Source organism: Corvus moneduloides, chromosome 9, assembly GCF_009650955.1.
Source record: "Corvus moneduloides isolate bCorMon1 chromosome 9, bCorMon1.pri, whole genome shotgun sequence".
In the NCBI taxonomy this organism is placed as follows: domain Eukaryota; kingdom Metazoa; phylum Chordata; class Aves; order Passeriformes; family Corvidae; genus Corvus; species Corvus moneduloides.
The window spans coordinates 2,785,200-2,799,223 of record NC_045484.1 but is presented as its reverse complement, the minus strand read 5'-3'; positions in this window follow the sequence as shown (position 1 = coordinate 2,799,223).

The window sequence follows — 14,024 nt, the reverse complement described above, 5'->3', positions numbered from 1 at the left end:
TGATGGCATGTCTTCCTAAGCCCACTAAAGGACTTAAGCCCAATGGAGCATTTTCTAATTTTTACTTTTATTTAATAAAAAAAACAAGAACAACCCCAAAACAAATATACAAACCACTCTTTTTGGTCTGGATAAAGGGGATTCAATCTTCCTGCGGGTCTACATCAGCTCTGGCAGAGAACTGCCTCCTGCTTGGTCCCCACGTGTGACTCGGTGTCACATTTGTACTCCAGGCTGTGCTGGCACAGTAGCAAAACATCAATCATGTATTTCCACCCTGGGCTCTCAGACACACTTGATATTCACCCTCAGAAATGTTACATGTAGACCCCGTCCTTCCAGTGGATACACAAACCAGAACTTTCTGAAGTGACCTGACCCAAGGAAAGAGAAGGAAATCAGGTCTCGATTTCGGAGTCCTTTACTCAGCACTAGTGGAATTCCTGCTGTTCCAAAAGTATGCATGTGCTTAATGGGAACAGGAGAGCAAGGCAGCTTCTTAAATTAGCTGCTGGGAAACAAGAATTCAGCAGGAAATAAAATGCAAGTTAATTTGGCCTTAGGAATAATAGAAATCATGACATTCAGAGGGGTCTGGATGAGAGTTCAGAGCAGAGCAGAACTCACAGTGGCTGTCTGTAAGCACTTACAGAATCAACAACCATATCTCACTCCATATCCATCACTCCACACACTATTTCTTTTCAACTCAAACCATATTTATTTAGGAAATATTTCTCTTCCAGAGACGGAATAACAGCTACAGAGCTGCATAAATACCTAGGAAAATATCTTTGAATCTGTAAGCAGAGATACTTCAGGCAAAGAGCTGGGTGCTTTGCTGTCCTGAAGCAGAGAGGCAGCAGGCTTGGTTTATTAGCTGTGTGTTTAGTTTTCTTTCATTTATTTACTGTGAATTTCACAGACTCACAGATGCATTTAGGTTGGAAAAGCCCTCTGAGATCATTGACTCCAATCTTTCCCCAGCACTGCCAAGGCTGCCACTAACCCATGTCCCCAGGTGCCACATTCACAGCTCTCTTAAATCCCTCCAGGGATGGGGACTCCACTCTTTGTTCAAACAAGTAGTATTAAAGTGTTAAAAGTGTTTTCTGTCCATTCCTTCCATTCCAAAGCAGATTTCATTTCCAAGTTCTTACAGCACACTTGAATTTCCTTGAAAATTTTTCATCCAGTGTTATCTGAACAATCTGAATTGGAGCTCTGGTGCTTTCCTACTCTTGTGGATTGAATAAATATTTGTGGTTTTGTAAAATTAATTTTAAATTACAGTGTATAGCATACTAAACCAGATTATAATCTTTAGCAAAAATTGGCTACTACAGGGTAAAAAAGAAATCATTCAATTTGAGATTGCAAAGGGTAGAAGTTGACATTTTGAAGGAATTTTTTCTCAGGAGAAAAATGACTTGTGACATTGATTCAGCATAGAAAGCTGAAATGCATTTGAAAAACTCATTTAAACTGAAATTATGAAGACCAGACTTTCAGAGATAAATCCACATTCTGTAGAGAATAAGCTTAAATATGATATTTTCTCCACAAACCTCTTGTTACAAGTGTGATACTAAAGTCTGAGTGTGTATTCTGGTCTCTTAACGTGCAATGGTTACGTGAACTTTGTCATTACATCCTGATGGTCATAACATGATTATTCTATGAAAACTTTCTAAATATTTACAGAGTCTACAGCTTTTTGGGGGTTTGGTTTTTTTTTTGGGGGGGGGGGTGGGTAGTTTTTTGGGGGGTTTTTGGAGTTTTTGTTTGGGTTTTTTTTTGGTTGGTTGGTTGGTTTTGGGTATTTTTGGTTTGGTTTTTTTTTCAGGGAGAAAAAACTAAAAAAAGAAAGGAGGAAAACAGAAGGGCAGCTCTGACATTAATAAATGAGCATGCAGAACAGGCAGGGCCTACTGAGAGTGTCTGTCATGGCTCTGCTCATTGTCCTCAACACCAAGAATGGAGGGACACATCATAAATCCCAACGAGGAGGATCTGGAGAGGAAGAGAATCCGTCCTGCTGAGACTGATGTGGCAAGACCAGGCCAAAAGGTGGTAAGAACAGACAAAAACTACTGATGTACAGACATGAGGAAAAATTGATTCTTCCAAATGTAATTTTGTTTGTAAAGCAATTTTTTCTGTAATCAGATCCTAAGTAGTAGTGAAGGTATTTTTGGAATTCTGAATTAATTGCTCAGCACGTCTGCAGGTGACACCAGGCTGTGGCTGACACGCCTGAAGGGTGGGATGTCATCCAGTGGAATGTTGCAATAGGGAAAGGGGTAATGGTCTGACACCAAAAGAGAGTCAATTAAGACTGGATATAAGGAGAAAGTTCTTTATAATGAGGTTGATAAAACTTTGGAAGAGCTTTTCCAGAGAAGCTGTGGCTGCCCCATCCCTGGAACCATTCCCTGTCAGGTTGGACAGGGCTCCAAGCACCCTGGTCTAGTGGAAGATTGTCCTGTTCACTGCAGGAGGGTTGGAATGAGACCTTTAAAGGTCCCTTCTGACCCAAACTATTTTGTGATTCTATGATATATTCTTAACAAGATTATCTTGGCACTGACATAAAAACTTTATTTAAGAGAACAGCATAAAATGAAATTTTCCATTTGATTTGACACTGTAGCAACTTTTTTTGTAACCTTACACTCTTCCCTCATCTAAAACAGATCCCTTACTTTCCTTCTAATTTCCCTCCTTGGCCTGTTCATTAAGCTTTAAAAGAGACAGAGAAACTCAGCTTCAAACACAATTGGATGGCAAACTCTTGCCAAAGGAAAATTTGCGGCAAAGCAAATTCGCTTTTAAAAGATTTAATTATTATTTGTGAATGGAAATGTATAGCAAACATCCCAAGATTTTCCTGAATCAAACACAGGAATTTCATAAATCCAGGACTGAACTGATGTTCATTGCTGCAGGACTGATATCTTCTGGTCTGGGACTCAGGAGCGGTCATGGATGAAGTCCTGACATTTGGAATGCCTTGGTCAGACTCCTGAGTTGGACTTGGAGCTAGATATGGAAGAATCTAGATCCATGAGATAAAGGGACCAACATCAGGACATAGGTCCCAGTGTTTTGGGAGCCTTGTGGAGAACATGGTGTCTCAAAACTCTGGAAATATCAAGTTTTTGCAGTGCTCACTGGAGAGTTGGTCTGAAATCAGGGGTGATCTCCATGAGCAGGAATGACTTGAGAAGAAAGGATTTGAGATTAAACCAATAAAAATATCCAGGATTTTCTTCTGCCTTGAACTAATTTTATTTGATAAATCGAGTCCTAAATAAAATTTCCAAAACTGGAATTCTGTGTTTCAACCAAGTCTGTCCTCCTCATGTATCTTCTGAATACAGCTACAGAAAAAAACCCAAACTTGTAGGACCTGACCTGCTTACACAGACATCAATAGCACTTTTTAGGTGTCTTAAATGGCAACAGATTTGAGCCTTAGGTTGGGCGGATTTGCAAAGTAGTAAATGTCATAAACTCCTTGGGGTCTCTTACTGGAACACAAGGATGACACTTTGAGAAAAGCACAGTAGCGTGAATTTTTTAAAGGCTGAACATGTTTTCTAACAAAATAATTAATGTCCTAGAAAAGAAGAAGCCCTGAACCCCCATTAATACGCAGTCAATTACCTCAGGCAATATATTGTGTAAACACTGGAGATAAACATCACTCCTCACTTACAGGAACAGGGATTTTCTCTTTCGAAATGGTTTTACAGCTTGTTGTTTGCATGGTCTCAGAGGCCAAAAAAGGACTTAGTTTTATCTTTGGATTTGCAAAATAAACCCCTCTAGGAAAAGCTCCATACTTAACCTCTCTCTTCCCGTAATGCTGTTATCTAAAGAGGAAAACCAGGTACGAGGAGGGGAATTTTGTGTCCTTTGGAGAGAGTGGGAAGGAAATCTGCATAAGCTCTATCACCAGTTGGACTTGTTGTGACAGTTCCTGATAATTAATGTCTCTGCAGAACAGGGATCAACAGGCTGTAAACTTCAGAGATAATCACATCTGTGTGAATTTCAATTTCTAGGGGAGCAGTTGATAATTAATGCTCCTAATAAGCATGAGCAGCTTAGTGAAAGAACAGAGTTTATATTTATAAACAATTTTTTCGTCAGAGAGAGTCTCAGCCCTGCTTGTCGACCATGTCAGCACCTACAAACTGTCTGTAGCCAACACTGATGGAGGGAAACTGTTCTCCAGTTCAAACTCTATTCTCTAAACCATGTTTTTATTGTTTATTTCTCTGTTTTTTCCAACAGCATTTTTTAGCATTGGAAATTAATCACTTTGGAGCTTAAATACTTAAAAGCCAATGTGGTTCAGTGGGAACCATATGTTCATCACAGTAGATAACGGAACACAACCTTGGAAAATAAAATTGACGTGTTCCTTTAGTATGTTCTGCACTGATTTGGTGATTTAAAATGGCAGATAGGCAGAGACCCCAGTTTTAGACAGTGACACTGGTCAACCTGTGAAGCTCAGAGGACTTCTGTGACACTTGTGGCAACGCCAGTGCTTTCCAGTCGTCACCCAAGCAACACCAAACCGTAGTTTATCTGCCTTTGTTAAAGCTGAGCTGTACCCCATTCCTTCAGGTAATGTGCCTCATAACTTGCTGATTTCATGTATTTAATTATTTATTTATCCATCCCCATCCCTGGCAGTCTCCAAGGCCAGGTTGGACAGGGCTTGGAGGGACCTGGTCTGGTGGAAGGTGTCCCTATTCATGGCAGGGGGTGGAATGATCTGAGCTTTAAGGTCCCTTCCGACTCAGACCATTCTATAATTCCATGGGTTTTAATAGTGTTTCTGAGTATAATCTTTAAATTTCTCAGTTCTCATAGCTGGGTGAAAGAGATCAGCCATATTTTAGGAATTGTTGAAATTAGGAAATTTTGTTTTCAACACTTACAAAGGAAAAAGATCCATTGTGTCCTCCTTAAAATGCAACACAGTTGCAATAATTCTTCCTTTTCCTTTTTTTTTTTCCTGACAGTTTCTTCCAGCTACTATTCCAAGAGCTGATATTTTGGATCTTTCTATTTACTGCTTGTGCCACTCTGCATTGCACTATTTGAAGAGCTTGACTCCTGTGGTTTCTTAATGCTGCAACCATTGTTTTAAACACAATTCAAGGGTTTGGATCTTTTTCTTAAGGAGGTGGAATTTTCCTTCAGGAACAGTTGAACAAAACCTAGATATTTTGTATCTAATTCAGGAAATATTTGGCACATCCCATTTACTTTAGAAAGATTATTTCCATGGAGACTGAAAATGTACTGGTTCCTTGAGGAGGAAGACACAAAACATCATTTGTAAATGAAAATCTTCTGCAAATGTAAACAGAAAATCATCTCTTATGTTTACAGAGCAAAACCAATCAGAGAGTTTCAACTAATCTCCCCAGGAGCTCAGTCCTTTGGAAAAATGCTTGTCTTTTAAGCATCTGAAGTGGTCAATAACAGTTGGATACACTTTTTGGGGACTCACTTGAGGCACAACCCTTGCTCCCAATCCCGTGCTAAGCTGAATGTGTTGTTCCGTGGTTTCCTTTGTACAATTGCTCACCACTCTGTGAAAGAGTATTAAATAAAAAGAAGATTTTTAATGTATCACAGCCTGCTAATCAGAGCAGCTTTATTACATTTTGGCGGAGTAAGTGTGCTAATGACTGCATAATGTGTTTGCACTGCAATGTGATTGCACTGCAGTTTGTTTGAAAGCCTAATTGTGCCCAGCTGCCTGGGTTTGCATGATGGACAGCTGATAGTCAGCACCTCCCTGCTAATGCAAGGTCCAGGAGGGACTTGGACTGGATTGTTTACTCCAATTTAGCTCCGACAAAAGGGACTGTGCCATCAGCAGCCACTGTTGCACCTAATGAATTGCTGCTGGGATTTTACTTTGTGTGCCAATTAAATGCTGGATGAGTGTGAGCCAGCGTCAGGTTTGTGAAGCATTTGTTATGCATAGTAAAGAAGAGTGCATTATTAATTGTATTTCATGTTCTTCCATTGTGTAGGGATCTTGACCACGCTTGGGAATTTTGAGGTGTTCATGGTCATCGGGACACTGAAGGAAAACTGAGAGGCACTGGAAATGACTGTTTAAATTTGTGCAATAAAATCCAAAACTAGATGTAAGGTATCCTGGGATCAGACTCCTGCTTCTAACACCAAACATATTTCCAAAGCCTGGAAAATTCCGGACTACATGCCGAGGATTAAGCTCCTTGTTAAACTGAGTCACCAGAATTAGTCTGATAATAACAAAATGTGAAGATACCCTGTGTCATGTGGAAATACAGTGAAAATAAAACTGTAGGTAATTTTTCTTCACTATTATATGATTTACAAAGGGTAGGGAATCCTTGCCTGGTCCAATGCCCCAGGACAGACTCCTGCAGTACAAGTCAGGTCAGCTGTGGACACACAGTAGGATGCAGAGACAAGCAGAGAGGTTCAACCTCTTGGATTTGGGCATTGGTTCAATGTCTTTTCTCAAAGAACCAGATCCACCTGCCTGCTGAAGCACAACTCCTCCCAGAGGTGTAACTTAATCATCCCAGAAAAGTGAGCAACAGTTCAAAGCCGTGCAGACGAGTGTAAAGAAATGCAATTGCAAAACAAGCCAGGCAGGCACGGATACATCAGTCTGTGCTTCTAACACTTCTGCTAGAGGAATCATCGGGCTTGGAAGTAGATGATCTCTAATGTCCCTTTCCACCCAAACCATTCTGGGGTTCTATGATTGATTCCAACTACTCCGAAATCCTGGGTTGATACAGAGCTACTTCAAAATGCAGCCCATAAAAGTCAAAGGAAATGGTAATCACTGTATACTCCCTTGCTCATTTGGCCTGGTACAACTTTGAGGCAGCAGATGGAAACCGAAAAGTTTCAGTGCTGACAAACTACCAGGCAGAACTGCTGCTGTCAAGATATCATTAGACAAGACCTTGATAACACCTGCTCATCTCCATCTGACTGCATTATTCTAGTTCAGAGCTCATCCCAGCAGGGGACAAACTTTGCACTTTCTGTAGCACCCTCAGGGAGGAGGCCACATTGTTGGTGGAACCTCTGAAGCAACTAATAATTTGATTTAAATATGGGAAAATCAAAGAGATTTGGTCAGCTGTGGGATGAGCGAAGCCATTGCTTGCTTATGTTGGCAAGTTAATATAGAAGTCAGACTTATTGAGCAGAATAGCTCCTTGGAGGGGTGGAATCAGCACATCTGGGGGCCTGTGGAGCTGTTTAGATGCTTCTACTTGGGGTATAAGCACTGTGAGAAAGGATGGAGCCACCAGCCAGGACCTGGCACATTTGCAGGTGGGATGTGGGTGGCCCAGGCAAGAGTTTTGTGGCTCTGTGGTGCTGGTCTAAACTGCTCTAAACTGGTCTAAACTAAATACTCAGGGCCTTGCTTGGCATGTCGTGCACGTGTTTGTGTGCATCAGGGAACATAACCTGCTGTCTTGCTGTATAATTTTTAGATTTTTTTGCCACTGACTGACACACTCTGTTGTTGCTGCCATGCACCCCGACGACTTTGTGATGGAAGCACTGAGGGTATTGTGAAAACAGAAGCAATTCCTCTTGCTCTGGGGTATTGCAGCTGCGCTGACATGTCCACTGGATAACGGGGATGGAGGGATTTCTACTCCAATCTGAGTATTTAATATCAATTTGATTGCCAGGGGACTGGACACACATTGAAAGCAATATGTAAATCGACAGCACAAGAGGGAACGGCCTCAAGCTGTGCCAGGAGAGGCTGAGGTTGGACACCAGGAGGAATTTCTTCCTGGAAGGGGTGGTCAGGCCTTGGAAGGGGCTGCCCAGGGAGGTTTGGAGTCCCCATCCCTGGAGGTGTCCATGGAATGACTGGATGTGGCACTCAGTGGGCATCAGGCACAGCTTGGACTTGATGGTTCTGGAGGGCTTTTCAAACCTCAGTGATTCTGGGATTCTAGGAAATAATGCATTAACTCTTTTTGTATTACTCATCCCAATTCTACAGACAGTATAAATTCACTTCTCAAGCCTGCTCAGGACTGGAAGTTTTCCGTCCGATTCTGGCCTCAATGTGAATTTGTGGCTCCGTGGGGCCAGTTCTGAAGCTCATTTCGAAGCCAAGAGATAGCCACCCATTAGCCCAATCAGATCCCTTTCTGACCCCCCGTGGCTCCAGAAGATCTCTCGTTTAAGATTCTGCTCCCAAACGCGACAATGGGCTCATGGCTGTTATTCTTGCAGCGTAACTCTTGGGATGTAAATGAGAACTGTCTCTATCTACCTGTGTATCTGAGTTTCCTTTTTGCATATTCTAATTGATTAGGTTGAAAGTAAATGACAGTATTCTATTTGCTTAGGCAGAACTGGGCTTATTAATTCATTTATTCTGTAACTCTGGTAAATAATGATGATTTACTTCTCATTTGCATAGGAAAATATTCAAGCAGCTTTTGGCTACTAATGAACACCCTGGGAAGCAGTTGAAAATGGTCAGCAAAGCGTTTTTTTTTCTCATTGACAGTTCAAGTGTCACGAGCAAGCACTAATATTTATTGTAACTCAGCTTTAGAGCTGAAGAAAGACGTGCAAGACCTGCTCCATTTCTGTACCTTTTAAAACACTGGCTCTTTGTTCCTTTGTCCTGGCTACGTGTGACATTTTCTTTTTAAAGCTGAAACATGGGAAGGCAAATGTCCCCTGCAGACCCTGGACTAGTCAAAGAGCTGTCTTCTTTTTGTTGTTTCTTCCGGAAACACTGCTTTGAAAGAAATCACTGTTGTAGAACCAATTAGGTTCTTTAGGTGGATCATTTCTCAGTCACTGGAATAATGAATTCCCATTTGCTCAAAGGGTTGCATTCACCCTTCAGTGGCTAAACAAACAGGAATTCATTGCCACAGCTAGGCAACCAGAATTACTTATGCATTCTTTTCAGAATCTTTCTTTTTTCATCTTTATTCAATTCACCATAAAGATGATTGTTTAATGAGGGGGAAGTTCAATTGGAGCCAAACGAAAAGGCACAAGCCTTCTAAGCCAGAGTGTATTTTTCAGAAGTGGCTTATTTGTCAGGCTCTTGCAAATTTGCATTTGGGGTGGATTTTTTTGTTAGTCAAACCACAAATGGAACATTCGTTTTCTGGCTTTTTACAGGATTTCAGTTTACTGGGCACAGAAAGATGAAACAGTGCTCCTCAGAACTAATAATGTAAATTATACACATTAACTATACATGATATTATAAGATATTGCATTATGTATTGTATATAAATTATATATAATAATATAAAGGTGTTCACAGGATGAATCACCACTCTGGTCATCAAACCTTTCTGCCTTTCCCCGTCATATGCTGATAATAACATAATTATCTACTATATCTGCTTTGATTTATGGGGGGAAAAAAACCTTATGGCTTTGTCAGGGTTAATTGAATCATAATCAGTCTTCTTCTGGAAATCAGATTTGCGCCCGAAGTGGAGTCATCTGACCATCTGTAATAGCTGGCTAAATGCTCAAATGAAAATGTAATTGTGGTGTTTGCTCCTTTTCAGCTTGTTATTTCTCCATATCATTTAGGAGTCAAAGTTCAGGGAAGATGCAGTTACCAGAAAGATCACTTTATAACATTTGTGTCTTTTGCATCTACCTCACAGCTGAACTTCACAGTAAATTCAGTTAGGGAGAGGAGCTACAGAAGATACAGCAAATTGTATTTGTTTTCAAATAAAGGTCAGCTGAATTTTGAAAATTATGAAAAATAACTCTCTGTGTATGGTTTTGTATGGTTTTATATTGTGTTTCACTCATTTTAATTTAAAAATGTGTTTAGATCATTGCAGTAGTTCAAGCTCACAGGGACTTTAATCCCATTTTTCAGTCAGCCTCTTGGGATATGGCTGTCCTTGCTATGCTCAGCTTAGATAAGGCAGCTGAGCTCCAAAATCTTAAGCACGGTTTATGTTTCATAGAACCCATACAGGAAAATTCTTAGACACTGAATATCATCATATGGTTTAAGTTTTAAATTCAATCACCTGCAAATTATCTGTCAATGTTTTTCAGAAATTAGAGAAATAAACTTAGAAGCTCTGGAGAAAGTGAGTGAGGTTTTAACTCTGCTGCTGCTCTTAAGAAATTTTTGCCTCTTCAGAAAATTATTTTAGAGACCAGACACTACTGGAAGGAATCTTGTAGAGATGTACTGGGTACTTTGCCATGGGAAAAAATGAATTATTTTAAAACATTTTCTTTTCAAACCAAAGTTTAAAGGCAAGCCCCACGTGGCAGGAAAGAGTGAATATATGTTCTGCTCGCTGACTGGATGACAGTGACCTTACCTGAGCTTTGATAGTCCAACTCCCACCTGGTGACCCCAAAGCACAGAGAGAATTTCACTCCTGTGTTTTATGACACCGGATTTTCTCCCTCAGTTTCTGCCTGTGAGCTTGTGCCACTGCATCCTCCTCATCCAGCAGTTCAAGTGTGGCAGGGACTTGACAAAGTGTGTGTGAGATGCTGTCACCCTTTATCATTGTCATTCTCAGGTTCCACCTCAGTGAATTATTTTACCAAAGTCATTTACGGCGCTAAACAATTTCACAGAGTGGAGCCATTTGCCAATTACATCTTTTACTTCCCCTGCATTTGTTCCCCATCACTTCTTTATGTGAAATGACCCCTTGCTTGGGAGAGGAGTAATTGTTTTCTCAGTAGAGCACCGATCAATGAAGGGCTTCTGCCCTGCACTCTTGATTAGGAATTAGTTTCCTATTGGAAATTAAAAAAAAGGTTGATTTCCTTTAAGGTTTTCATGGTTTATTAGTGTGATTGAACTGAGTTAGTAAGAGTGAGTTATGAATCTGGACAGCCCTGCTCCAACATGCAGATGATGCTTCTCATAATTTTTGCTACAATATCTGGATGAAAGCAGCAGCTGGACAAAAACCTGTGAGACTGAAAGGTTAAAAACAGTATTAACCCCCACGGTGTTTGGTGGAGCAACCATTCCCATGTACTCTTGCATTGTTTTCCAACTTCATTTGTCTTTCATCCTTCATTAGTCCCTTTTATTTCTGGCAGAAAAAAAAAAAATAATCCTAAGGCAGACTTGTAAATACCACAAATGATAAAATGAATTTGAGGAGTCCAAGTCAAGGAACAGGCTTTGCTCATCAACCTCAGCAGACAGAAAGTAAGTAGGCTGTGTTCATCCAAAGAAAATGAGATAGCTTTCTCTCAGAATTATTCACTATTTTTTGTGCATTTAATTTTGTCTGAAGCAGCCCCTGTGACTTGAACAGTTCCTTCCAGAATGGGAAAAAAAAAAAAAACAACCAGAAAAATCCCCATTTAGAGCTGCACAGCACACTGGGCATCCTTCTCATGTCATCACTCTGTAGCCCTAAAAAAATCCCTTTGTGTGTGTTTCCTCTTGTTTTCTAACTGTACTTTTGTTGTTGTTTGGTGGGGAAGTGTTGAAGCTCCATCAGAAAAACTGCCCAGGTGTTCTGGAAACACTGTAAGAGATACCAGCCATATTCCTGCAGGGATTTTAATGGGAATTGAAAGGTCTAAACAGTCTCCTCCAAGCAAGTCCGAAATCAGTTACTGTAGGAAAAAAAATCAATGGTTAAGGAAGAGTCTAATTTACTACTTTTCAGCACTTTTGTTTGCTCTCCTTTCTTAGGCAAATGTGAAATCAAGGAAAGAAAATCTATAATCCACCCAGGCTGGGGTATCTTACATCCCATTTGAGAGCAAAGTTGCTGGTGAATTCCAATAAAAACTATGGTGCAGTATTTTTTTTTTTTTTTTAATACTCTGATGAGTCTTATCACTATTTGAAAGTGGGGGGATTCATGTGAAAAACTGATAGACACCAAGATTTAATATCCATGATAATTAACAACACTTTTAACAATAGTGGGAGAGCAACTACAACTTTCTATAGAATTTAATATCCTCCCAGCCCTTTTGTAGGAGCTCCAATTTCCTTTCTGCTATACATAATAAACAAATTTTATTGGTTCATCTGTTATTATAATGTCCTTTCAATATGGAAAGAAAGAGGATCAATATCAGAACAACAATAAAAAAAAAAGGGGGTTAGGAACAATCATACACGGACAGTTAATGTTCACTTTACATCTGTTTGCATCTGTGTTTGGGGTTTCTTTACCATTGTAAAAACATGAAAAAAGGGGTCCCAAATACGAGCCAACTATTCATGGATACTTTGGCTTCAAGGATCCCACAAGAATGTAATGGTTTAGTATCACCACTACTTGATTAAACTTCAGTTCTCCTGCAGACTTCAGGATAAAACCTCTGTACAAGTGTATCAAGTCCACGACTAGAAAATAACTTACCTGTGTATGAGTGGCAGCTGCAGCACAAGAAAAAATAGTTTGAAATAACACATTGAATCAATTTGTCATTCAAACAAGTATCTAACTGTAAAGGTCTGAAGTGAAGGTGAAGCAGCCACCAAAGGAGGCTTAGATGGGATACTGGGCAGGAATTGTTCCCTGGGAGGGTGGGCAGGACCTGGCACAGGGTGCCCAGAGAAGCTGTGGCTGCCCCTGGGTCCCTGGAGGTGTCCAAGGCCAGGTTGGACAGGGCTTGGAGCAGCCTGGGCTAGTGGAAGGTGTCCCTGCCCATGGAAGATGGGTTGGATTAGCTGCTCTTTAAGGTCCCTTCCAACCCAAATTATTCCATGCTTCAAGCTTCCTTACCCAGCTTTGTCAGGAATTCGGTACAGGCTATTTCTGAAGGACAGGGTTGATTCTGTACCTTTATTTCTTGGCAGCAATGCAATAACAAATGTTAATAATGATGACTTTTTTTACCAAGAGCAGAACTGAATTTGCCTGTGGCAAAACTCGAATCCTTTTGTTGGGATAACAGCCCTGCCATCTATTTTCCATCACATCAAATCACAGTGACAATAAGATGGGTCTGAGACACGTGAGAATAATTTGGTGCAACAATTTAATGTGGTTATTTGGATACTAGTTTTGGTTAACTCAAAGGCTGAATGACTACAAACATTTTTAGAGGTTTCTAAAGAACCATTTTTAGCATTATCTCAAGGGTTCTTTTATTTTTCCTTACATTTGAATTTATCCCTAATGAAGATTCCTGTGTGTTTGGGCTACAGCTGTGTCTGTCAGGACGAATTTGTGCAGGTAACTGGAGAGGAAGTGCAGGGAATGGTTTGTAACTGGGCAGCGAGAGCATGACTTAGGTCTGGAAGACATGGACTGTGAGTTAGATTATTTATAGTGCAGTTTACAGTAATTTGTGGCTTTTGAGTGAATTTCAAGAGTCACAAATCAAAAAGCATGAAACATCCTTCTATATAGCTGTCAAAGCAAAGTGAATGATATTTCACAGTTCTTTTGACATTCTATAGAAAATCAGTATTTTGGAAGGTTCAGAACATAAGCTTAAAGCTCTACTTCTTCCCCATGTTACATAAAAAATGTATAAATAGAATTTTTAGTTTAAAAAGAATAGAATAAAAATTTGTGCAAACGGTAAAAATCCTACAGCATATTCAAGAAGTAGGAACAAAGCTGGGGTTTTTTTTTTAAACTTAATAAAATAAAAATATTAATTCTGTAATTATATGAACAATGCATGGCATTGTTGAAGAGCTAACGAATATAGGATAATATAAGGTTATGTTAAAAAAGTACTTTTATTATCTGAGATTCTCTTAATAAATTAAATTTGCCTCTTAGATAATAGGAGTCTAAACTGCTGTCAGAATTATGAAGTTCAGCTAAATATTACCCTTCTGGAATAAGCAACTTCATTGGTGGTTGCTCAGATATAGATAAATCTTATCATTCTTGTTCTTTAAAACTATATCTGGGGAACAATTTGAAGTATTAGCTTTCGATAGTAAAAATCATTAAAAGACCTTGAAACATTTTGGGTTTAAATGTTTG